Here is a 27,760-nt window from a genome sequence, read left to right on the forward strand (position 1 = left end):
GAGTTCATTTATTCTAGTGTTTTAAAATATATGTATGTTCATATATATTTTTTGATTCTCTAATCAGGGAGATTTTTTTGAAGTTTTATGTTAAAGTAACACACGCCAGAGTTTTTTTTAACCCCTATTACACAGGAGAGTCTCTAGGGGAAAAAAAGACATTTTCAAATGTAATGAGAGATTTCAAACTGTGTTATTTACTCTACGATGTATAGAAAAAGTTCTAGAGAATTTTTCAGTGTAGTTATTATTATTACCCAGAAAATAGAGAGTCTCTATGTATAAGCCAGAAAAAGAAGGAGAGATTGAGCAGAAGATCACGTATCCCCTTATTCTTATTTTGAATCTATATTGTAGATTATCTTGGGATCAGAGAAATGTAATTAGGTAAAAAAGGTTTCTCCTTCTCTTTTCCCCCTCCCTTCCTCCTTCTCCCCCGTCCTGGTTAATAAACAAGAAGAGTAAGGTTCGTAATATACCCCTTTAACATTAATAAGAGCTGGTTAGCAGCAACACAGAACGACAATAAGAGAATGGGAAATAAGAGAAGGAGTAAACTTGCAAAATAAAACAATCTTCAATACCAGCCAGCCTTTATGAGGTTACCATGAAACAGAAAATATGATACCTGAAAATTATTACGTGTCTATCCTTTTCATATACTGCCCTCTAAGTTATCTTAATAAATTAAGGAGAGTTTAATTACCTTGTAAGCTCTAACATCACGCAACCCAAGCCAAATGTAAGCTTGGTTATAGCCTAGACCAAATACCAGCAAATTAGCTTAGTTACTACCTCTGGTTAATAAGAGACATATGTGGCATCAATTTTAAATAATAAAAAAGAGAAAAATAATAAAGAAAATAACAGCAACAAAAAAAATAATTTTTTTTTTAGCGAACTCCGTTGTGGTTTAAGCAAATAGCAGTTTTGTTTTTTACTTTTAACAGTATCTGTACTTTCTCATGTATTTATATATGCTGACATGAGTCCATCAGAGTTTTTAGGCTGAAGGGCAAGAATAAATGAAGTCCAGCCATACAGTATATACAAGTGGTTAGATAGGCGACCCAATGGAGAGAAAACAAGAGTCAATTATTAAATCCACGTAGCAGTGGCTTGAGTAAAAAGAGCCCCTCCAGGTTACCTGCTTTCTGCTGTAAATGTTACCAGTCACCTCAGTTCACAACAGCCCCCCCTCACGCAGCACCGGTGGGAGCCTGGGAGGAGGAGTGTTGCTCAGGAGAGCCAGGTAGAGGAATGAGGCTCGGTGGCCGTATGAGAGGACTTGCTTGTAGGTCGATACATGAGAGCAGCTGGGGCAGCACAACAACGCACCAGGGCGTCGTACGATCCTCACCCCTCACGCAACACCGGTGGGAGGGGGTAGCAGAGGAGGAAAAGGCCAGGCAGGTAGGGGTCCAGGTGTTCAGATAAGGTTCAGCTGAGGTTAGGCTTACGGCAACAGCGTGTAGCTAATTGATTAGAGTTTAAATCAGGGTTCCCTCTTGTAACAGTTCTTACTATGGCAAGTAGAGAATAGTATATGGGCTATTATGAAAGTTATCAGCTAGAATCAAATCCTATCGGTAGTTTGCACTTTGCAAGGTTAGTGCAATGTTATGGCACTATGAGGTTCCAATTGTAGGTAGAGAAAAGAAGCATTATAATGGCACACTTAAAGGTTTATAATACTTGGAGAGTGTAGATGGAAGGTAGATATGTTATAGCCAAAAATAGACCAAAAAAATATTAAAATATACCTTTTATTCAATATGCATTAAAATAGATGTGTGGACCATGCCACCAATAAAACCAATGTATGTAATTAACGTGTTGGTGTAAATTAAAAACGTTATCAATGATGAGCACTGCTAGTCCTCCAAGACAAAACTAGTTGTTTTGTCAAATAATCAATTAAAAGTAGTTATATATATTCAGTATATATTCTCCTAAGTAAGATATATCCTAGCCCTGACAATCAGTCAGGATCAACACTATATATCTAGGATAAGAACTGTAACGCCATGGTGATGGGCTAAAACAAATAAGGGTATATATATATTGGCACACTGAAGTCTTAATTAACGTAATATCGTATGTCCACAATAACTGAGCTTAGTAGCAAAACAGTGCGCTCAAAAGTAAATACCCATTTATTACCTATTAATACCGTAACCGCTTGCGTTATAGTTAAGGAATTGTTAAATATAAATTACTAGGAGAGTAATAAATGGCATAAGCGTATAGCGGTAAACACTTATATATCCCACTGTATTGTAAAACAATCTATTTAAAGCGATCTCCCATAAGGGAGAAAATAAGCCCCACAATAGTTACTAAATTATAAGGCAGTGGGCTGAGTAGCGTTATAAGAACTTATTGCCAGATAGGCCAACAGTTAAACCGCTAAATACTATTAGGTATTAGAACTACAATACTATCTATTTCAACAACATTATAGAACACGGAGGACAAGCAGTGCGTACGCCTGACGCGCGTTTCGCATCTGCTTTATCAAAGGCAGCTCGCGCCTTCCAAGTGGCTTCCTTTTAAGGGCCAAGCGGCCAATCAGGTTCTCACGATGTGAGTGACGTCTTGTATTCGGTCATCCAATCACATAATGCCTACTCGCGATAGGCTAATAGCGGAGGGTGTGTTGCAGCTAGAGGCGTGTGTACCAGGTTACGTATTTACACACGCCTCCCTGTCAGGTAATAACAACAAATGTAGAAACAAAAACAGCGGGCCCAGGCTGGGTACTAGGATCTTAACAATAATCTATATTGCTATATGAGGAATGTAAAAAAATGTATCGCATTCTTAGATTAAATGATTGCAATTATGTTAAGAGGAAAAGTGATCACATTAAACGTAAAAATGATCATAACGGATCAATTTCTTTTTGAGCAATAACTGTTACAAAACAAAGTATTAGAATCTATTTGATTTATACAAAGATCCTATTAGGGCATATATAGCACCCAATTCATTATCAATCCTTGTATGTACACACTGGTCCTATACATTAGAATATCCTCATAATGAAAGCACACAGTACGTTATACATTTTTCATTTGTTAAACATGGGAAAAATTCATCTGGGGAATCATATTCCACAGTATAGGTATCGTTTTTGTTCAAAGTATTGATACAGTAGTTCAAGTATCCTTTTCCCCTTATATTGAAAATATGGAGCTTATTTTTCGATCTTCCATGAATTTATCTATTCATGTACTTATTCAATTTAAAATTAAAAAAGAGAAAAAAGAAGAAGGACTTATCAGTATATTGAAAGGATTAGTTTAATCCTAATCCTTTCAATATACTGATAAGTCCTTCTTCTTTTTTCTCTTTTTTAATTTTAAATTGAATAAGTACATGAATAGATAAATTCATGGAAGATCGAAAAATAAGCTCCATATTTTCAATATAAGGGGAAAAGGATACTTGAACTACTGTATCAATACTTTGAACAAAAACGATACCTATACTGTGGAATATGATTCCCCAGATGAATTTTTCCCATGTTTAACAAATGAAAAATGTATAACGTACTGTGTGCTTTCATTATGAGGATATTCTAATGTATAGGACCAGTGTGTACATACAAGGATTGATAATGAATTGGGTGCTATATATGCCCTAATAGGATCTTTGTATAAATCAAATAGATCCTAATACTTTGTTTTGTAACAGTTATTGCTCAAAAAGAAATTGATCCGTTATGATCATTTTTACGTTTAATGTGATCACTTTTCCTCTTAACATAATTGCAATCATTTAATCTAAGAATGCGATACATTTTTTTACATTCCTCATATAGCAATATAGATTATTGTTAAGATCCTAGTACCCAGCCTGGGCCCGCTGTTTTTGTTTCTACATTTGTTGTTATTACCTGACAGGGAGGCGTGTGTAAATACGTAACCTGGTACACACGCCTCTAGCTGCAACACACCCTCCGCTATTAGCCTATCGCGAGTAGGCATTATGTGATTGGATGACCGAATACAAGACGTCACTCACATCGTGAGAACCTGATTGGCCGCTTGGCCCTTAAAAGGAAGCCACTTGGAAGGCGCGAGCTGCCTTTGATAAAGCAGATGCGAAACGCGCGTCAGGCGTACGCACTGCTTGTCCTCCGTGTTCTATAATGTTGTTGAAATAGATAGTATTGTAGTTCTAATACCTAATAGTATTTAGCGGTTTAACTGTTGGCCTATCTGGCAATAAGTTCTTATAACGCTACTCAGCCCACTGCCTTATAATTTAGTAACTATTGTGGGGCTTATTTTCTCCCTTATGGGAGATCGCTATAAATAGATTGTTTTACAATACAGTGGGATATATAAGTGTTTACCGCTATACGCTTATGCCATTTATTACTCTCCTAGTAATTTATATTTAACAATTCCTTAACTATAACGCAAGCGGTTACGGTATTAATAGGTAATAAATGGGTATTTACTTTTGAGCGCACTGTTTTGCTACTAAGCTCAGTTATTGTGGACATACGATATTACGTTAATTAAGACTTCAGTGTGCCAATATATATATACCCTTATTTGTTTTAGCCCATCACCATGGCGTTACAGTTCTTATCCTAGATATATAGTGTTGATCCTGACTGATTGTCAGGGCTAGGATATATCTTACTTAGGAGAATATATACTGAATATATATAACTACTTTTAATTGATTATTTGACAAAACAACTAGTTTTGTCTTGGAGGACTAGCAGTGCTCATCATTGATAACGTTTTTAATTTACACCAACACGTTAATTACATACATTGGTTTTATTGGTGGCATGGTCCACACATCTATTTTAATGCATATTGAATAAAAGGTATATTTTAATATTTTTTTGGTCTATTTTTGGCTATAACATATCTACCTTCCATCTACACTCTCCAGGTATTATAAACCTTTAAGTGTGCCATTATAATGCTTCTTTTCTCTACCTACAATACAAACTATGTTATATAGGCATTAGGCACTACCTACTGGTGCACTTAGGAATACACCAAAAGGTTTAAGGTTATATACCTCCCTCCCACCTTCCCTATAGGATAATAGGGACTTTCTATCACGAACTATGAGGTTCCAGTAGCGGTGTTTCTCGCTATCCAAGCCGCCCAGAATCCAAGGATTTAGGCGCGAGTTTCGCCAATAGCTTGAAAGGCAGGTAGATCAGAGCAGGTGCATCACCTGACCACACACCTGAGCTCCTCCTCCGGAACCTTCAGCAGTGGGAGAAAAGTTTTTAATAAACTTTCTCTAGTAATTGGCCCAAAAAACATTCAATAGACCGAAGACCAACTGGGCGAGGCCACTGCAGAACTGCAGACAACTTGTCAGGATCCATGGAGAAACCTGCAACAGAGATTACATAACCTAGGAAGGTTACTTGAGTCTGATGGAACTCACATTTCTCGAGTTTACAAAACAGGCCATTCTCACATAGTCTCTGAAGTACCCGTGTGACATCAGAACGATGAGTCTCAAGTGTGGGTGAGTGTTTGAGGATGTCGTCTAAATACACCACAACACACTGTTGCAACATATCTCGTAGGACATCATTAATAAATTCCTGGAAAACAGCAGGAGCATTACATAGGCCAAAGTGCATTACAAGATATTCATAATGCCCGCTCCTGGTGTTAAATGCTGTTTTCCATTTGTGGCCCTTCTTGATCCTAATGAGATTGTCCGCTCCTCTCAAATCAAGTTTAGTTTGAGGCGGTCAAAGAGTTCCGTAATGAGCGGAATAGGGTACGAATTCTTAATGGTAAGATGCTAAAGACCCCTATAATCGATGCATGGTATTAACTCGCCACCCTTTTTCTTCATGAAGAAAAAGCCAGCCCCTGCAGGAGAGCAGGATTTGCGGATGTTGCACTGTGACAAAGCAGCGGCAACATACTCCTCCATAGCACAATTCTCTGCAACAGACAGAAGGTAAACCCGGCCCCGAGGAGGAATGGCTCCGGGTTGCAGGTCTATGGCACAATCGTAAGACCGCTGAAGAGGCACCGTATAGGCACGCACCTTGCCAAAAATCTACGAATTCTTGGTACTCCTCTGGCAATTGAGAGATTGAAGAAGTGCATAGTACTTTGACTGGTTTCCGAAGACAAGTGGAAATACAGTGTGGAGACCATGACAAAATTTTGGACTTTTTTGGAGCCAGGGATAACCCAGCACAACTGGAAAATGCAGAAAGTTTATCACCTGGAACTGGAGGATTTCAAAATGGAGAGCCCCAACAGCCATGGATAACGGAGCGGTTTCATGAGTAACGAGTGTGGGCTGAAGGGGCCTGCCATCAATGGCCTCAATAGCAAGCAGAATGGACCAAGGCAATACAGGAATGGACTGCTGTGATACAAAAGCACTGTCAATGAAATGTCCTGCAGCACCGGAGTCAACAGAACCTGGGTGACTATGGCGGAGTCCACCCAGGAAAGGACAACTGTGACTAAAGGTTTCTTCTTTAGTGGTCCCGGGGACAAGGATAAACCACCCAAGGTCTGCCCCTGACAGGACCTTAGGTGCGGGCGTTTCCCAGCCTTGTAGGACAAGATTTTAAAAGGTGGCCCTCTAACCCGCAATAGAGGCAGAGCCCCTCCCTCCTCCTTAAGGCCATCTCCGCATCCAGAGAGATGCATGAATACCAACTGCGCCGGCTCAGCAGTACCTGGTGACTCGGGACCAGGAGGCATGGGAGAAGAGGGAGGCATGGGTGGGATCGAAAACATAGGAGACAACTGGACAGGAGGCTTCCTCAAGCACTCCTTAAATGAGGGCCACTCACTGAGTTTGATGTCAATTAGGATTAAAAAAGACGCCAAAGCCTCGAGATCCTCTGGTAAATCTCTGGCAGCAACTTCTTCTTTAATCGCATCTGAGATCCCATGTAAGAAGGTGGCAACAAGGGCTTCATTGTACCAACCTACCTCTGCGGCAAGTGTACGGAACTCAAAGACATACTGAGCAACAGATCTCATACCTTGCTGAATGAACATGAGTCTTTTGGCAGCAGAGGAGAAGCGAGCCGGAACATCAAATACCCTTCGAAAGGAGGCCACAAATTCAGGGTAATTAGAAATCCCAGGTTTATTAGTCTCCCACAAGGGATTAGCCTAAGCAAGAGCCGTGTCAGAGAGTAAAGAGATGAGAAATCCCACCTTAGCTCTGTCAGAGGGAAACAGCTGAGGTAACATCTCAAAATGCCAACCTGTTTCAAAAACCCTCTGCACTGATTAGGATCGCCTCCATATCACTGAGGTAGAGGTGCAGAACCAGACATTCTCCTGGTAGGACTAGGTGCAGCAGTGGAAACAGGAGCAGCCATAACTTGTGTGACACTCTGATCCAAATGTGCAGTGTGAGTAAGAAGAGTTTGCAGGCCTAGTGCAAATTGATCCAAGTGGTGATCCTGTTCATCCATTCTGTAAATTATGGTGGGTAAAGGTGGATTATTAGCACCATCAGGATTCATGGCCCTTGCGTAATGTCAGGGTACCAGGAATCAGACTGAGACTTAAAATGCAAAAATAATCACACTTTTATTAATAATAACAAAAAATAATAAAGAGTTCAAAAACAAAACGACAAGCCAGGAGTCAAAACCAGAAAAAACAGTGCAGGTAGTCAGACGAGACAGTTCAGGAGTCAAAGCGAATAGTCAGATGAGCCGGAGTCGGGAACAAATAGAACAGCAGAATCAGGAACAAGCCAGGGATCAGGAACCAGAAGGGACATCAGCCAAGCCAGGTAATACACAGGAACTGGAACACAGGAACTCACAAAGAAGTCTGAGCAAACAAAGCAGGGTGAAACCCTGACAGATAGACATTCATCAAACCTGAACTATTATTAATTCATTTTTCCACAATAGGCTCTTGTGAATTGTATATACCTCATTGTGTATCATATTTGGTTATATTGAGTTTTGAGTCCCCTACCTGCTATAGGGATTCTTTTCCATTAGTATTGGTGATTGGCATTAAAAGCCATTTGCCTAGGCAAAAGCCATTTGCCTAACTAGTATTCAGGCAAATCGTTTTTTTATGTTTCTTTCAGGGGGGTTTTTGCCTAAAAAATAGGTGCCCGGGAAACCTGGGAAAGTGGCCCTGCTCACCAATAGCTATCTGCCTTGCTCACTAATACGCCTTCAAGCACCCAGGGAAAATGGCGCCTGTTCCCAGGTACTCCTGGATATTGGCCCCTGCTTGCTAATAGGCAGCGACAGTGGCTCCTTCCCACCAACAGAAACCCAGGTACCCCAAGAAAATGGCCCTTGCTCGCCAATATGCACCTAGGTACCCAAGGAAAGTGGCTCACCAATAGGTTCCCAGTCACACTGGGAATAAACCCCTGCTTTTCTAAAAGGTGTCAAGGTACTCCAGGAAAGTGCCCCCAGCTCATTAATAGGCACCTAGGCACCTCAGGAAAGTGGCCCCTGCTCACTAATAGCCACCTAGGTACCCTCAAGGAAAGTGACCCCTGCTCACCAATACACACCCAGGCACCCCAACAAAAAGGGGCCCCTGCTAACCAATAAACACCCAGGTACTCCTGGAAAGTGGTCCCTGCTCAATAATATATGGTGACAGTTGCCCCTGCTCACCAATAGGTGCACAAGCACTCCAGGAAAGTGGCCCCTGCTTATCAATAGGCTCCCAATCACCCCAGGAAAGAAGCCCTTGTTTTCTAATAGGTGCTAGGCACAATGGAAAAGTGGCCCCTGCTCATCAATAGGTGCCTAGGCTTTACAGGACTGTGCCCCATACTTGCCAATAGCCTTATAGGTACCCTCAAGGGAAGTGGCCCCTGCTCAACAATACATGCCCAGGCACCCCAGGAAAGTGGCTATTGATCACCAATATGCCCAGGCTTCCCAGGAAAGTGGTCCCTTATTGTCAATAGCCACCTAGAAACACTTTTCCTGCAGTGTCTGGGAGCCAATTGGCGAAAGGGAGACACTTTCTCAGGGTGCCTGTGCATCTATTGCCGAACAGGGGCCTCTTTCCCAGGGTGCCTGGGTACCTATTGGTGAGCAAGGGACACTTTTCTGGGGTGCCTGGGCACCTATTGGCTAGCAGGGGCCACATTCCTGGGGTACTTAGGTAAGTTTTTATTTATTTTAAGAAAGTTATATTGTAACTTTAATTAAAAGTTAGGGGGTGTTTAGGGGTTAATAATTTAATTTAGGTAGTCCCGATGTGGGTATTTTGCAGTTTAGGGGTTAATAGGTTTAGTTGAGTTTTTGCGATGTGGTTGTTTGGTGGTTTATGAGTTAATAGGTTTAGTTTAGTATTTGCGATGCGGGGTGGGGGTGAATTTGGCGTTAATAGTTTTATATAATGTAAGTGTTAGCGATGCGTGGGATGGGCAGTGGTGTAGGGGTTAATAAGTTTATTTACTGTTGGTGATGTGGGGGGACGGCGGTTTAGGGGTTATTAGACTAGGGGCTTATGTTAGGATGTTAGGTTTCTGTTTGTTTTTCCATTAAAGAGTTCAATGGGGAATGGGTTAATGCGATTGCCATTTCACAATCGCAGGTGTTATTTTTTTTTCCTACATTTTTTCTCCATTGATCTCTATGGGGGCAAACGTGCACGAGCACGCAAAGTCGGAACGTTGTTATTGTGCGGTATGCAGCTTACTGCACCATATCGCAAAACAAAATAAAGTTTTAGGGTGACTTGTAATACCGGCGGTATAGAAATAGCATAAAGGACCCATTTCACGCGGTGTTTAGGCTATGGCTATACTGTACAACTTGTAATCTCGGTCAATACGAGCTGTGAACCGATGTGAAAGTCACATTTATACAACACAAAATTCAATAGTATTATTTTCTTTATTGTAAAATTAATTTCCCTGCCTTGCTAATGGACTGAACAGGGGTGTTCCATGGGATAGCTGAAATTTCTCATCCAAGTCTGCTATATTCTCTAAGGGGCCTATTTATCAAGCCGTCAACTTACTTGCATTCAACGGCACCAATATGCTCGCCTAAGATCGCCTAACATCACTGCCGTGGACCTGAATACGCTCTCCAAAGTTACCAAAAAAGCTGTCAAAAAGCTGCGCACCAAGTACGGGGCGATGAGCAGCAGACTGTTGTTAACTTACAGTCATCGATCTCGCTGCTCTTCGGCTTTTTCCCAGCTTTATTGGTATACTGTCACTAAACACTGCCACTATACTACACTGTTTTACCCCTATCCCGCTGCTCACGGACCCCACCGCAACTAAATAAAGTTATTAAACCCTAAACCGCCGCTCCCGGAGCCCACCACCACTCTAATAAACTTATTAACCCCTATCCTGCCGCTCCCGGAGCCCACCGCCACCTACATTATGTTATTAACCCCTAATCTGCCCCCCCACACCGCCGCCACCTACATTATACTTATTAAACCCTAATCTGCCTTCTCCAACGTCGCCGCCACTATATTAAATTTATTAACCCCTAAACCTAACACCCTAATTTAAATCTAATTTAAATAAATCTAAATAAAATTCCTATCATTACCTAAATTACTCCTATTTAAAACTAAATACTTACCTATAAAATAAACCCTAAGATAGATATAATATAACTATTAGTTACATTGTAGCTAGCTTAGGGTTTATTTTTATTTTACAGGCAAGTTTGTATTTATTTTAACTAGGTAAAATATTTACTAAATAGTTATTAACTATTTAATAACCTCCTAGCTAAAAGAAATACAAAAGTACCTGTAAAATAAAACCTTAACTAAGTTACACTAACACCTAACACTACACTATAATTAAATAAATTAACTAAATTAAATACAATTAACTAAATTATATACAATTATCTAAAGTACAAAAAAACAAAAACACTAAATTACAGAAAATACTAAACAAATTACAGATATTTAAACTAATTACACCTAATCTATTAAAATAAAAAGCCCCCCCCCAAAATAAAAAAAACCCTAACCTAAACTAAACTACCAATAGCCCTTAAAAGGGCCTTTTGCGGGGCATTGCCCCAAAGTAATCAGCTCTTTTACCTGTAAAAAAAAATACAAACAACCCCCTTTAACAGTAAAATCCACCATTCACACAACCAACCCCCCCAATAAAATACTATCTAAAAAACCTAAGCTCCCCATTGCCCTGAAAAGGGCATTTGGATGGGCATTGCCCTTAAAAGGGCAGTTAGCTCTTTTGCAGCCCAAAGTCCTAACCTAAAAAAATAACCCATCCAATACACCCTTAAAAAAACCTAACACTAACCCCCTGAAGATTGACTTACCGGGAGACGTCTTCATCCAAGCCAGGCAAAGTGGTCCTCCAGACGGGCAGAAGTCTTCATCCAAGTCGGGCAGAAGTGGTCCTCCAGACGGCAGAAGTCTTCATCAGAACGACATCTTCTATCTTCATCCATCCGGCGCAGAGCGGGTCCATCTTCAAGACATCCGACGTGGAGCATCCTCTTCTGCCGACGACTACCCGATGAATGAAGGTTCCTTAAAGTGACGTCATCCAAGATGGTGTCCCTTAGATTCCGATTGGCTGATAGAATTCTATCAGCCAATCGGAATTAAGGTAGAAAAAATCCTATTGGCTGATGCAATCATCCAATAGGATTGAAGTTCAATCCTATTGGCTGATCCAATCAGCCAATAGGATTGAGCTTGCATTCTATTGGCTGTTCCAATCAGCCAATAGAATGCGAGCTCAATCCTATTGGCTGATAGGATTTTTTCTCCCTTAATTCCGATTGGCTTATAGAATTCTATCAGCCAATCAGAATCTAAGGGACGCCATCTTGGATGACGTCACTTAAAGGAACCTTCATTCATCGTGTAGTCGTCGGCAGAAGAGGATGCTCTGCGTCGGATGTCTTGAAGATGGACCCGCTCCGCGCCAGAAGGATGAAAATAGAAGATGCCGTCTGGATGAAGACTTCTGCCGTCTGGAGGACCACTTCTGCCCGGCTTGGATGAAGACTTCTGCCTGTCTGGAGGACCACTTCGTCCGGCTTGGATGAAGACTTCTCCTGGTAACTCGATCTTCAGGGGGTTAGTGTTAGGTTTTTTAAGGGTGTATTGGGTGGGTTTTATTTTTAGGTTAGGGCTTTGGGCCTGCAAAAGAGCTAACTGCCCTTTTAAATAGAGGTGATTGTAAGATACTATACACTGAAAATTGGTATTAAGTGCAGGATTTAGTTTTTAAAGTGTGCCCTATGCTCTCTGCCAACTCCTCTCTCCCTCTTAAACTTTCCCTTTCCAGTGAGCACCATTACTTTCTATGGGAGACATTTCATTACACACAGGGACACAGCCTCTTTTTTTTTTTAATAAAATTCCCTGAGGGCAGATCCTGAGAATGTTAGTGTGGTTCTTCATGTGTGAAATGCCAAAGTTTTGATAATCAGCCCCCTAATGTGTTAGTTTGCTGCAAGGCTGGAGAAAAATCTTGCAGTACCAATCGCCTAGATTTAGAGTTCTGCGTTAGGGTTAAAAAGCAGCGTTAAGGGATCCTAACACTGCTTTTTAATGCCCGCTGGTATTTAGAGTCAGGCAGGAAAGGGTCTACCGCTCACTTTCTTTCCGCGACTCGAGGCTACCGCAGATCCCCTTACGTCAATTGCGTATCCTATCTTTTCTATGGGATTTGCCTAACGCTGGTATTACGAGTCTTTGATGCAATCAGCCAATAGGATTGAAGTTCAATCCTATTGGCTGATCCAATCAGCCAATAGGATTGAGCTTGCATTCTATTGGCTGTTCCAATCAGCCAATAGAATGCGAGCTCAGTCCTATTGGCTGATAGGATTTTTTCTCCCTTAATTCCGATTGGCTTATAGAATTCTATCAGCCAATCGGAATCTAAGGGATGCCATCTTGGATGACGTCACTTAAAGGAACCTTCATTCATCGGGTAGTCATCGGCAGAAGAGGATGCTCTGCGTCAGATGTCTTGAAGATGGACCCGCTCCGCGCCAGAAGGATGAAAATAGAAGATGCTGTCTGGATGAAGACTTCTGCCGTCTGGAGGACCACTTCTGCCCGGCTTGGATGAAGACTTCTGCCTGTCTGGAGGACCACTTCGTCCGGCTTGGATGAAGACTTCTCCTGGTAACTCGATCTCTGCTATGACATTCGTCTTAGAGAGCCTATCATCCATTAAAAAGAGATCTATTCGAGATAATGAATTGTGAGCCCTAGAATGACATGTGTATTCTCTGAGATCCGGGTTTTGAGATCTCCAAATATCAGAGACCTTAAGGTTATTCATGATTTTACTAAATAATTTTGTTTCCAAGTTATCTCTTTTAGTTTTTATGATATAGGGATTCTGCCTCAATCTATCTAGCGAGTGTTTTGGAGCCATATTAATATCGATGCCTACGATTAGGTAGCCCTCTGCATATGACATGAGCCTGTTTTGAAGAGTATCCCAAAAGAGAGGGTTAAGGACATTTGGGGCATAGACATTACAGAATGTGTACAAAGTTTTCTTTATTTTAATTTTTGCAATTATGTATCTCCCTTCGTGATCTGTATCTACATGTATAACCTCGTATAAGAGCTTTTTTCCCAGGAGAATCGCTACTCCGCTCTTTCTCTTTAGCGGAGGAAAATAAAATTTCTTTAACCCAGGAAGTTTTCATTTTAAGCACTTCTTCTGGTTTTAAGTGGGTCTCTTGCAAAAAAGCTATATCTGCCTCGTTTTTTCTCAAGTGGGATAGTATTGTCTTATGTTTAATAGGTGAGGTAAGGCCCCCTATGTTCCAAGATATTAATTTGAATTTATTGTCAGTAGCCATTTAGTAATAAAGTTGTGGAATAAGGGCGTGGGGAGGGGAAGGGAGGAGAGAAAAAAAAAAAAAAGGATAATTTATTTTTATTTTTAATCCCATTACCCTCAAAGTGTCTTTGTTGAACCAAATTAACAATTCTAGCTTTTTCAGAGCATCTAGATTGTTTACCTTTGTTTTATCGCCCATTCTACTATATTTATGGAAATTTTTCATTATAGAATTTTCGAGCTTCCTGTGCTGATTTGAAAAAATGTGTTTGACCATCCAATATCAGTTTCAGTTTTGCAGGGTAGAGTAAGGTTGCCCAAACTCCTTGTTTAATAAAGTTTGAACAGAGTGGAGCAAGCTCCCTCCTCTTTGCCGCCGTCTCTACCGAGAAATCCTGAAACATGAGGATTTTTGATTCACCCAAAAAAATTGGCTGATGCTTACAAAAAGCTTGAAGCATTGTGACTTTATGCTGAAAATGTAATACCTTAGCAATTATTGGTCTCGGTCTATTGTTTGTTTTGGTAGGGGTGAGTAGACCTATTCTATGGGCCCTTTCAATAATAATCTTTGGTGATGATTCTGGGATCTGTAATAACCGAGGCAATGTTATTGTGAATAGCTTATCTAGGTCTTCAAATTGTTTATCCTCTGGCACCCCAATGATTCTCAAGTTGTTTCTTCTAGATCTGTCCTCTATCTCCTCTATCTTACTCTGCATTTTTATAAGAGAGGCTTTTGTGGAGTCGAGGGCAGATTTATAAGTTATGTTAGAATCTTCAAGGTCAGATATCCTTTGTTCAGCCTCAGAGAGTCTATGAGCAAAATGTCTCACTTCACTGGATAATGATGCTATATCCTGTTTAATTTCCTTTCTTAAAATCTCAAATTTGGGAGCTAAGGCTTCTGAGATACTTATGACTAATGTTTGCATGTCTGTTGTATCCGTCATTACGGAGAGATTAGTATGAGGTAGTTGTGCGCTTGCTGGGGTTTCCAGGACTGTTTTATTCCTTTTGTCTCTTTGTTTCCCTGACATGACTGAGGGAGAAGTTTTAGAGTGAGGGTGGATGTATTTATCCATAAATTGTGAGTTTATTCAGTGCTCGAGACAATTAGATTGTGAAAAGTGAGAAACACACAGATTGGGGAAGAAGAGGGGAGGGGAAGAAGGGAAAACACAGAAGTGAAGAAAAAATATTATATAGTGTCTACCCGTGTGAGAAAAAAAGTGATGTAAATGAAGGGGTGTCAACCCCCTTAGTGAGTTGATGTGGGATAAAAGTAGAGAAAGTGAAGGAAGAGGGGGTGCTTAAAGTAAGTTCTCTTCCTCAGTCATGGAGGGATATCAATTGTTCAGAAAAAACCCTGGAATGCTGTTTTCAGTATAAAAAATTAAATTCTGTCTACCGCAAGAAAGAAAAACAAAACAAAAAAAAACCCAACTTTGCAGAGAGTAAGGCCTATAAAGCTAGACAATTTTGAATGGTGGATGGCTCGTTTTTAGATCACGCAATACAAATTTATTTAGCTTATTGGTTATATAAAGTTAGTGTTTCTCACAGAGAGAGGCTATAGTCAATTTTTAATTGAAAATGATATTAAACAGATCTTAAAGCAGAGTTCATTTATTCTAGTGTTTTAAAATATATGTATGTTCATATATATTTTTTGATTCTCTAATCAGGGAGATTTTTTTGAAGTTTTATGTTAAAGTAACACACGCCAGAGTTTTTTTTTAACCCCTATTACACAGGAGAGTCTCTAGGGGAAAAAAAGACATTTTCAAATGTAATGAGAGATTTCAAACTGTGTTATTTACTCTACGATGTATAGAAAAAGTTCTAGAGAATTTTTCAGTGTAGTTATTATTATTACCCAGAAAATAGAGAGTCTCTATGTATAAGCCAGAAAAAGAAGGAGAGATTGAGCAGAAGATCACGTATCCCCTTATTCTTATTTTGAATCTATATTGTAGATTATCTTGGGATCAGAGAAATGTTATTAGGTAAAAAAGGTATCTCCTTCTCTTTTCCCCCTCCCTTCCTCCTTCTCCCCCGTCCTGGTTAATAAACAAGAAGAGTAGGGTTCGTAATATACCCCTTTAACATTAATAAGAGCTGGTTAGCAGCAACACAGAACGACAATAAGAGAATGGGAAATAAGAGGAGTAAACTTGCAAAGTAAAACAATCTTCAATACCAGCCAGCCTTTATGAGGTTACCATGAAACAGAAAATATGATACCTGAAAATTATTACGTGTCTATCCTTTTCATATACTGCCCTCTAAGTTATCTTAATAAATTAAGGAGAGTTTAATTACCTTGTAAGCTCTAACATCACGCAACCCAAGCCAAATGTAAGCTTGGTTATAGCCTAGACCAAATACCAGCAAATTAGCTTAGTTACTACCTCTGGTTAATAAGAGACATATGTGGCATCAATTTTAAATAATAAAAAAGAGAAAAATAATAAAGAAAATAACAGCAACAAAAAAAATAAAAATTTTTTTAGCGAACTCCGTTGTGGTTTAAGCAAATAGCAGTTTTGTTTTTTACTTTTAACAGTATCTGTACTTTCTCATGTATTTATATATGCTGACATGAGTCCATCAGAGTTTTTAGGCTGAAGGGCAAGAATAAATGAAGTCCAGCCATACAGTATATACAAGTGGTTAGATAGGCGACCCAATGGAGAGAAAACAAGAGTCAATTATTAAATCCACGTAGCAGTGGCTTGAGTAAAAAGATCCCCTCCAGGTTACCTGCTTTCTGCTGTAAATGTTACCAGTCACCTCAGTTCACAACAGCCCCCCCTCACGCAGCACCGGTGGGAGCCTGGGAGGAGGAGTGTTGCTCAGGAGAGCCAGGTAGATGAATGAGGCTCGGTGGCCGTATGAGAGGACTTGCTTGTAGGTCGATACATGAGAGCAGCTGGGGCAGCACAACAATGCACCAGGGCGTCGTATGATCCTCACCCCTCACGCAACACCGGTGGGAGGGGGTAGCAGAGGAGGAAAAGGCCAGGCAGGTAGGGGTCCAGGTGTTCAGATAAGGTTCAGCTGAGGTTAGGCTTATGGCAACAGCGTGTAGCTAATTGATTAGAGTTTAAATCAGGGCTCCCTCTTGTAACAGTTCTTACTATGGCAAGTAGAGAATAGTATATGGGCTATTATGAGAGTTATCAGCTAGAATCAAATCCTATCGGTAGTTTGCACTTTGCAAGGTTAGTGCAATGTTATGGCACTATGAGGTTCCAGTAGCGGTGTTTCTCGCTATCCAAGCCGCCCAGAATCCAAGGATTTAGGCGCGAGTTTCGCCAATAGCTTGAAAGGCAGGTAGATCAGAGCAGGTGCATCACCTGACCACACACCTGAGCTCCTCCTCCGGAACCTTCAGCAGTGGGAGAAAAGTTTTTAATAAACTTTCTCTAGTAATTGGCCCAAAAAACATCGAATAGACCGAAGACCAACTGGGCGAGGCCACTGCAGAACTGCAGACAACTTGTCAGGATCCATGGAGAAACCTGCAACAGAGATTACATAACCTAGGAAGGTTACTTGAGTCTGATGGAACTCACATTTCTCGAGTTTACAAAACAGGCCATTCTCACATAGTCTCTGAAGTACCCGTGTGACATCAGAACGATGAGTCTCAAGTGTGGGTGAGTGTTTGAGGATGTCTAAATACACCACAACACACTGTTGCAACATATCTCGTAGGACATCATTAATAAATTCCTGGAAAACAGCAGGAGCATTACATAGGCCAAAGTGCATTACAAGATATTCATAATGCCCACTCCTGGTGTTAAATGCTGTTTTCCATTTGTGGCCCTTCTTGATCCTAATGAGATTGTCCGCTCCTCTCAAATCAAGTTTAGTTTGAGGCGGTCAAAGAGTTCCGTAATGAGCGGAATAGGGTACGCATTATTAATGGTAAGATGCTAAAGACCCCTATAATCGATGCATTTTATTAACTCGCCACCCTTTTTCTTCATGAAGAAAAAGCCAGCCCCTGCAGGAGAGCAGGATTTGCGGATGTTCCACTGTGACAAAGCAGCGGCAACATACTCCTCCATAGCACAATTCTCCGCAACAGACAGAAGGTAAACCCGGCCCCGAGGAGGAATGGCTCCGGGTTGCAGGTCTATGGCACAATCGTAAGACCACTGAAGAGGCACCGTATAGGCACGCACCTTGCCAAAAATCTACGAATTCTTGGTACTCCTCTGGCAATTGAGAGATTGAAGAAGTGCATAGTACTTTGACTGGTTTCCGAAGACAAGTGGAAATACAGTGTGGAGACCATGACAAAATTTTGGACTTATGCTAGTCGAGACTGGGATTGTGTTTTTGGAGCCAGGGATAACCCAGCACAACTGGAAAATGCAGAAAGTTTATCACCTGGAACTGGAGGATTTCAAAATGGAGAGCCCCAACAGCCATGGATAACGGAGCGGTTTCATGAGTAACGAGTGTGGGCTGAAGGGGCCTGCCATCAATGGCCTCAATAGCAAGCAGAATGGACCAAGGCAATACAGGAATGGACTGCTGTGATACAAAAGCACTGTCAATGAAATGTCCTGCAGCACCGGAGTCAACAGAACCTGGGTGACTATGGCGGAGTCCACCCAGGAAAGGACAACTGTGACTAAAGGTTTCTCCTTTAGTGGTCCCGGGGACAAGGATAAACCACCCAAGGTCTGCCCCTGACAGGACCTTAGGTGCGGGCGTTTCCCGGCCTTGCAGGACAAGACTTTAAAAGGTGGCCCTCTAACCTGCAATAGAGGCAGAGCCCCTCCCTCCTCCTTAAGGCCATCTCCGCATCCAGAGAGATGCATGAATACCAACTGCGCCGGCTCAGCAGTACCTGGTGACTCAGGACCAGGAGGCATGGGAGAAGAGGGAGGCATGGGTGGGATCGAAAACATAGGAGACAACTGGACAGGAGGCTTCCTCAAGCACTCCTTAAATGAGGGCCACTCACTGAGTCTGATGTCAATTAGGATTAAAAAAGACGCCAAAGCCTCGAGATCCTCTGGTAAATCTCTGGCAGCAACTTCTTCTTTAATCGCATCTGAGATCCCATGTAAGAAGGTGGCAACAAGGGCTTCATTGTACCAACCTACCTCTGCGGCAAGTGTACGGAACTCAAAGACATACTGAGCAACAGATCTCATACCTTGCTGAATGAACATGAGTCTTTTGGCAGCAGAGGAGAAGCGAGCCGGAACATCAAATACCCTTCGAAAGGAGGCCACAAATTCAGGGTAATTAGAAATCCCAGGTTTATTAGTCTCCCACAAGGGATTAGCCTAAGCAAGAGCCGTGTCAGAGAGTAAAGAGATGAGAAATCCCACCTTAGCTCTGTCAGAGGGAAACAGCTGAGGTAACATCTCAAAATGCCAACCTGTTTCAAAAACCCTCTGCACTGATTAGGATCGCCTCCATATCACTGAGGTAGAGGTGCAGAACCAGACATTCTCCTGGTAGGACTAGGTGCAGCAGTGGAAACAGGAGCAGCCATAACTTGTGTGACACTCTGATCCAAATGTGCAGTGTGAGTCAGAAGAGTTTGCAGGGCTAGTGCAAATTGATCCAAGTGGTGATCCTGTTCATCCATTCTGTAAATTATGGTGGGTAAAGGTGGATTATTAGCACCATCAGGATTCATGGCCCTTGCGTAATCTCAGGGTACCAGGAATCAGACTGAGACTTAAAATGCAAAAATAATCACACCTTTATTAATAATAACAAAAAATAATAAAGAGTTAAAAAACAAAACGACAAGCCAGGAGTCAAAACCAGAAAAAACAGTGCAGGTAGTCAGACGAGACAGTTCAGGAGTGAAAGCGAATAGTCAGATGAGCCGGAGTCGGGAACAAATAGAACAGCAGAATCAGGAACAAGCCAGGGATCAGGAACCAGAAGGGACATCAGCCAAGCCAGGTAATACACAGGAACTGGAACACAGGAACTCACAAAGAAGTCTGAGCAAACAAAGCAGGGTGAAACCCTGACAGATAGACATTCATCAAACCTGAACTATTATTAATTCATTTTTCCACAATAGGCTCTTGTGAATTGTATATACCTCATTGTGTATCATATTTGGTTATATTGAGTTTTGAGTCCCCTACCTGCTATAGGGATTCTTTTCCATTAGTATTGGTGCTTGGCATTAAAAGCCATTTGCCTAGGCAAAAGCCATTTGCCTAACTAGTATTCAGGCAAATCATTTTTTTATGTTTCTTTCAGGGGGGTTTTTGCCTAAAAAATAGGTGCCCGGGAAACCTGGGAAAGTGGCCCTGCTCACCAAAACCTATCTGCCTTGCTCACTAATACGCCTTCAAGCACCCAGGGAAAATGGCGCCTGTTCCCAGGTACTCCTGGATATTGGCCCCTGCTTGCTAATAGGCAGCGACAGTGGCTCCTTCCCACCAACAGAAACCCAGGTACCCCAAGAAAATGGCCCTTGCTCGCCAATATGCACCTAGGTACCCAAGGAAAGTGGCTCACCAATAGGTTCCCAGTCACACTGGGAATAAACCCCTGCTTTTCTAAAAGGTGTCAAGGTACTCCAGGAAAGTGCCCCCAGCTCATTAATAGGCACCTAGGCACCTCAGGAAAGTGGCCCCTGCTCACTAATAGCCACCTAGGTACCCTCAAGGAAAGTGACCCCTGCTCACCAATACACACCCAGGCACCCCAAAAAAGGGGCCCCTGCTAACCAATAAACACCCAGGTACTCCTGGAAAGTGGTCCCTGCTCAATAATATATGGAGACAGTTGCCCCTGCTCACCAATAGGTGCCCAAGCACTCCAGGAAAGTGGCCCCTGCTTATCAATAGGCTCCCAATCACCCCAGGAAAGAAGCCCTTGTATTCTAATAGGTGCTAGGCACAATGGAAAAGTGGCCCCTGCTCATCAATAGGTGCCTAGGCTTTACAGGACTGTGCCCCATACTTGCCAATAGCCTTATAGGTACCCTCAAGGGAAGTGGCCCCTGCTCAACAATACATGCCCAGGCACCCCAGGAAAGTGGCCATTGATCACCAATATGCCCAGGCTTCCCAGGAAAGTGGTCCCTTATTGCCAATAGCCACCTAGAAACACTTTTCCTGCAGTGTCTGGGAGCCAATTGGCAAAAGGGAGACACTTTCTCAGGGTGCCTGTGCATCTATTGCTGAACAGGGGCCTCTTTCCCAGGGTGCCTGGGTACCTATTGGTGAGAAAGGGACACTTTTCTGGGGTGCCTGGGCACCTATTGGCTAGCAGGGGCCACATTCCTGGGGTACTTAGGTAAGTTTTTATTTATTTTAAGAAAGTTATATTGTAACTTTAATTAAAAGTTAGGGGGTGTTTAGGGGTTAATAATTTAATTTAGGTAGTCCCGATGTGGGTATTTTGCAGTTTAGGGGTTAATAGGTTTAGTTGAGTTTTTGCGATGTGGGTGTTTGGTGGTTTATGAGTTAATAGGTTTAGTTTAGTATTTGCGATGCGGGGTGGGGGCGAATTTGGCGTTAATAGTTTTATATAATGTAAGTGTTAGCGATGCGTGGGATGGGCAGTGGTGTAGGGGTTAATAAGTTTATTTACTGTTGGTGATGTGGGGGGACGGCGGTTTAGGGGTTATTAGACTAGGGGCTTATGTTAGGATGTTAGGTTTCTGTTTGTTTTTCCATTAAAGAGTTCAATGGGGAATGGGTTAATGCGATTGCCATTTCACAATCGCAGGTGTTATTTTTTTTTCCTACATTTTTTCTCCATTGATCTCTATGGGGGCAAACGTGCACGAGCACGCAAAGTCGGAACTTTGTTATTGTGTGGTATGCAGCTTACTGCACCATATCGCAAAACAAAATAAAGTTTTAGGGTGACTTGTAATACCGGCGGTATAGAAATAGCATAAAGGACCCATTTCACGCGGTGTTTACGCTATGGCTATACTGTACAACTTGTAATCTCGGTCAATACGAGCTGTGAACCGATGTGAAAGTCACATTTATACAACACAAAATTCAATAGTATTATTTTCTTTATTGTAAAATTAATTTCCCTGCCTTGCTAATGGACTGAACAGGGGTGTTCCATGGGATAGCTGAAATTTCTCATCCAAGTCTGCTATATTCTCTAAGGGGCCTATTTATCAAGCCGTCAACTTACTTGCATTCAACGGCACCAATACGCTCGCCTAAGATCGCCTAACATCACTGCCGTGGACCTGAATACGCTCTCCAAAGTTACCAAAAAAGCTGTCAAAAAGCTGCACACCAAGTACGGGGCGATGAGCAGCAGACTGTTGTTAACTTACAGTCATCGATCTCGCTGCTCTTCGGCTTTTTCCCAGCTTTATTGGTATACTGTCACTAAACACTGCCACTATACTACACTGTTTTACCCCTATCCCGCTGCTCACGGACCCCACCGCAACTAAATAAAGTTATTAAACCCTAAACCGCCGCTCCCGGAGCCCACCACCACTCTAATAAACTTATTAACCCCTATCCTGCCGCTCCCGGAGCCCACCGCCACCTACATTATGTTATTAACCCCTAATCTGCCCCCCCACACCGCCGCCACCTACATTGTACTTATTAACCCCTAATCTGCCTTCCCCAACGTCGCCACCACTATATTAAATTTATTAACCCCTGGAGGACCACTTCTGCCCGGCTTGGATGAAGACTTCTGCCTGTCTGGAGGACCACTTCGTCCGGCTTGGATGAAGACTTCTCCTGGTAACTCGATCTTCAGGGGGTTAGTGTTAGGTTTTTTAAGGGTGTATTGGGTGGGTTTTATTTTTAGGTTAGGGCTTTGGGCCTGCAAAAGAGCTTTTTAGGGCAATGGGGAGCTTAGGTTTTTTAGATAGTATTTTATTTGGGGGGGTTTTTACAGATTAAAGAGCTGATTTCTTTGGGGCAATGCCCCATAAAAGGTCCTTTTAAGGGCTATTGGTAGTTTGGTTTATGCTAGGGTTTTTTTTATTTTGGGAGGTTTTTTTTATTTTGATAGGGCTATTCGATTAGGTGTAATTAGTTTAAATATCTGTAATTTGTTTTTTATTTTCTGTAATTTTGTGTTTGTTTTTTTGTACTTTAGATAATTGTATATAATTTAGTTAATTGTATTTAATTTAGTTAATTTAATTATAGTGTAGTGTTAGGTATTAGTGTAACTTACGTTAGGTTTTATTTTACAGGTACTTTTGTATTTATTTTAGCTAGGTAGTTATTAAATAGTTAATAACTATTTAGTAACTATTCTACCTAGTTAAAATAAATACAAACTTGCCTGTAAAATAAAAATAAACCCTAAGCTAGCTACAATGTAACTATTAGTTATATTGTATCTAGCTTAGGGTTTATTTTACAGGTAAGTATTTAGTTTTAAATAGGAATAATGTAGTTAATGATAGTAATTTTATTAAGATTTATTTAAATTAGATTTAAGTTAGGGGTGTTAGGGTTAGACTTAGGTTTAGGGGTTAATAAATTTTATATAGTGGTGGCGACATTGGGGACGGCAGATTAGGGGTTAATAAGTATAATGTAGGTGGCGGCGGTGTAGGGGGTGGCAGATTAGGGGTGTTTAGACTCGGGGTACATGTTAGGGTGTTAGGTGTAAACTTAACTTTATTCTCACATAGAAATCAATGGGATATCGGGCAGCAGCGAACATGAGCTTTCGCTGCTTTCAGACTCCCATTGATTCCTATGAAAACCAGGTACGCTGGGCCGGAATAGTGGTGAGCGTACCTGGTAGTTATTTGATAACTAGCAAAAGCAGTCAGATAGTGCCGAATTTGCATTCGGAACATCTGTAGTGACATAAGCATCGATCTGTGTCGGACTGAGACCAGCAGATCGTATGTTACGTCACAAAATTCTACTTTTGCCGGTCTGTAGCCTTTGATAAATAAGGCGAATCAGGCTCGCCACTATTACGCTGCGGAATTCCAGCATATTTGCGGTTGACGGCTCGATAAATAGGCCCCTAAACATTTTTCCCCTGCAGTCTCGCTGTTTTTTTTTCTCTCAAACTAAATGGAGTTGTCAAAATATACAGAACATTCATTAGTCCTACTGAAAACATATACAGTACATACTAAATAGAGGTGATTGTAAGATACTATACACTGAAAATTTGTATTAAGTGCAGGATTTAGTTTTTAAAGTGTGCCCTATGCTCCCTGCCAACTCCTCTCTCCCTCTTAAACTTTCCCTTTCCAGTGAGCACCATTAATTTCTATGGGAGACATTTCATTACACACAGGGACACAGCCTCTTTTTTTTTTTAATAAAATTCCCTGAGGGCAGATCCTGAGAATGTTAGTGTGGTTCTTCATGTGTGAAATTCCAAAGTTTTGATAATCAGCCCCCTAATGTGTTAGTTTGCTGCAAGGCTGGAGAAAAATCTTGCAATACCAATCGCCTAGATTTAGAGTTCTGCGTTAGGGTTAAAAAGCAGCGTTAAGGGATCCTAACGCTGCTTTTTAATGCCCGCTGGTATTTAGAGTCAGGCAGGAAAGGGTCTACCGCTCACTTTCTTTCCGTGACTCGAGGCTACCGCAGATCCCCTTACGTCAATTGCGTATCCTATCTTTTCTATGGGATTTGCCTAACGCTGGTATTGCGAGTCTTGGAAGAAGTGAGTGGTAGAGCCTCTACCGACAAGACTCCCACCGCAAAAAAAAGTCAGTAGTTAAGAGTTTTATGGGCTAACGCGGGAACATAAAGCTCTTAACTACTGTGCTATAAAGTACACTAACACCCATAAACTACCTATGAACCCCTAAACCGAAGCCCCCCACATCGCAAACCCTCTAATAACATGTTTTAACCCCTACTCTTCCGATCAGACATCGCCGCCACCTACATTATCCCTATGAACCCCTAATCTTCTGCCCCTAACATCGTTGACACCTATATTATATTTATTACCCCCTAATCCCCCCCTGCAACGTCGCCGACACCTACCTACACTTATTAACCCCTAATCTGCTGACCGGACCTCGCTGCCACTATAATAAATGTATTAACCTCTAAATGTATTAACCTCTAAACCGCCACACTCCCATCTTGCAAACACTATAATAAATTGTATTAACCCCTAATCTGCCCTCTGTAATATCGCCGCCACCTACCTACAATTATTAACCCCTAATCTCCCGCCCCCAACGTCGCCGCTACTATAATAAAGTTATTAACCCCTAAACCTAAGTCTAACCCTAACCCTAACACCCCCCTAAGTTAAATATAATTTAAATAAAACGAACTAAATTTACTATAATTAAATAAATTATTCCTATTTAAAACTAAATACTTACCTATAAAATAAACCCTAATATAGCTACAATATAACTAATAGTTACATTGTAGCTATTTTAGGATTTATATTTATTTTACAGGCAACTTTGTATTTATTTTAACTAGGTACAATAGCTTTAAATAGTTAATAACTATTTAATAGCTACCTAGTTAAAATAATTACAAAATTACCTGTAAGATAAATCCTAACCTAAGTTACAAATACACCTAACACTACGCTATCAATAAATTAATTAAATAAATTAACTACAATTAGCTAAACTAAAATACAATTAAATAAACTAAAATAATAAAATGCCCTACCCTATCCTAAATTACAAAGTAATCAGCTCTTTTACCAGCCCTTAAAAGGGCTTTTTGCGGGGCATTGCCCCAAAGTAATCAGCTCTTTTACCTGTTAAAAAAAATACAATACCCCCCCAACATTACAACCCACCACCCACATACCCCTACTCTAAAACCCACCCAAACCCCGTTAAAAAACCTAACACTAACCCACTGAAGATCTCCCTACCTTGAGTCGTCTTCACTCAGCCGAGCCGAATTCTTCATCCAAGCGGGGCAGAAGAGGTCCTCCATCCGATTGAAGTCTTCATCCAAGCGAGGCAGAAGAGGTCTTCCATCCGGAACATCCATCCTGGCCGACGACTTCCCGACGAATGACGGTTCCTTTAAATGACGTCATCCAAGATGGCGTAGGGGTATGTGGGTGGTGGGTTGTAATGTTGGGGGGGGTATTGTATTTTTTTAACAGGTAAAAGAGCTGATTACTTTGGGGCAATGCCCCGCAAAAAGCCATTTTAAGGGCTGGTAAAAGAGCTGATTACTTTGTAATTTAGGATAGGGTAGGGCATTTTATTATTTTGGGGGGCTTTTTTATTTTATTAGGGGGCTTAGATTAGGTGTAATTAGTCTAAACTTCTTGTAATTTTTTTTATTTTCTGTAATTTAGTGGGGGTTTTTTTTGTACTATAGTTTAGTTTATTTAATTGTATTTTAGTTTAGCTAATTGTAGTTAATTTATTTAATGAATTTATTGATAGTGTAGTGTTAGGTGTATTTGTAACTTAGGTTAGGATTTATTTTACAGGTAATTTTGTAATTATTTTAACTAGGTAGCTATTAAATAGTTATTAACTATTTAATAGCTATTGTACCTAGTTAAAATAAATACAAAGTTGCCTGTAAAATAAATATAAATCCTAAAATAGCTAGAATTGTAACTATTAGTTATATTGTAGCTATTTTAGGGTTTATTTTATAGGTAAGTATTTAGTTTTAAATAGGAATAATTTATTTAACTATAGTAAATTTAGTTTGTTTTATTTAAATTATATTTAACTTAGGGGGTGTTAGGGTTAGACTTAGGTTTAGGGGTTAATAACTTTATTATATTAGTGGCGACGTTGGGGGCGGGAGATTAGGGGTTAATATTTATAGGTAGGTGGCGGCGATGTTAGGGAGGGCAGATTAGGGGTTAATACAGTTTATTATAGTGTTTGCAAGGCGGGAGTGCAGCGGTTTAGGGGTTAATACATTTATTATAGTGCCGTGAGGTCTGGTCGGCAGATTAGGGGTTAATAAGTGTAGGTAGGTGGCGGCGACGTTTGGGGGGGCAGATTAGGGGGTAATAAATATAATATAGGTGTCGGCGATGTTAGGGACAGCAGATTAGGGGTTCATAGCTAGAATGTAGGCGGCAGATTAGGGGTTAATAATATAATGCAGGTGTCAGCGATAGCGGGGGCCGCAGGTTAGGGGTTAATAAGTGTAAGGTTAGGGGTGTTTAGACTCGGGGTTCATGTTAGGGTGTTAGGTGTAGACTTAGAGAGTGTTTCCCCATAGGAATCAATGGGTCTGCGTTAGGAGCTGAACACTGCTTTTTTGCAGGTGTTAGGTTTTTTTTGCAGCCAGCTCAGCCCCATTGTTTCCTATGGGGATATCGTGCACGAGCACATTTTTGCAGCTTACCGCTACCGTATGCAACGCTTGTATTGAGGGTTGAAGTGGAGCTAAATTATGCTTCACGCTCCCTTTTTTGAGGCCATTCAGACAAATCATAATACCAGCGTTGTCTTAAAGGGACACTGAACCCAAATTTTTTCTTTCATGATTCAGATAGAGCATGCAATATTAAGCAACTTTCTATTTTAGTCCTATTATCAATTTTTCTTTGTTCTCTTGCTATCTTTATTTGCATCTAAGTTATTTTTTTTCTTCAGCACTTGTTTATTGGTCAGTTAAATCAATCCACCAATCAACAAGAACAACCCAGGTTGTTCACCAAAAATGGGCCGGCATCTAAAATTACATTGTTGCTTTTCAAATAAAGAAACCAAGAGAATGAAGAAAATTTGATAATAGGAGTAAATTAGAAAGTTGCTTAAAATTGCATGCTCTATCTGAATCACGAAAGAAAAAATTTGGGTTCAGTGTCCCTTTAAGGGTGAGCTGGAAAAAAAAAGGCTTGTTAGCACCGCAGGTCTTTACCGACAAAACTCTAAATCTAGGTGAATGTGTTTACTGTCCTTTAAACCACAGAAACTAATTTTAGTTGCAGCCACCCCCCCCCGCAACAGCCAGTTTTATTCAGTACTAGTCTAGTTTTATGCTCTGACAAA

This window comes from Bombina bombina, chromosome 5 (genome assembly GCF_027579735.1).
Source record: "Bombina bombina isolate aBomBom1 chromosome 5, aBomBom1.pri, whole genome shotgun sequence".
NCBI lineage: Eukaryota > Metazoa > Chordata > Amphibia > Anura > Bombinatoridae > Bombina > Bombina bombina.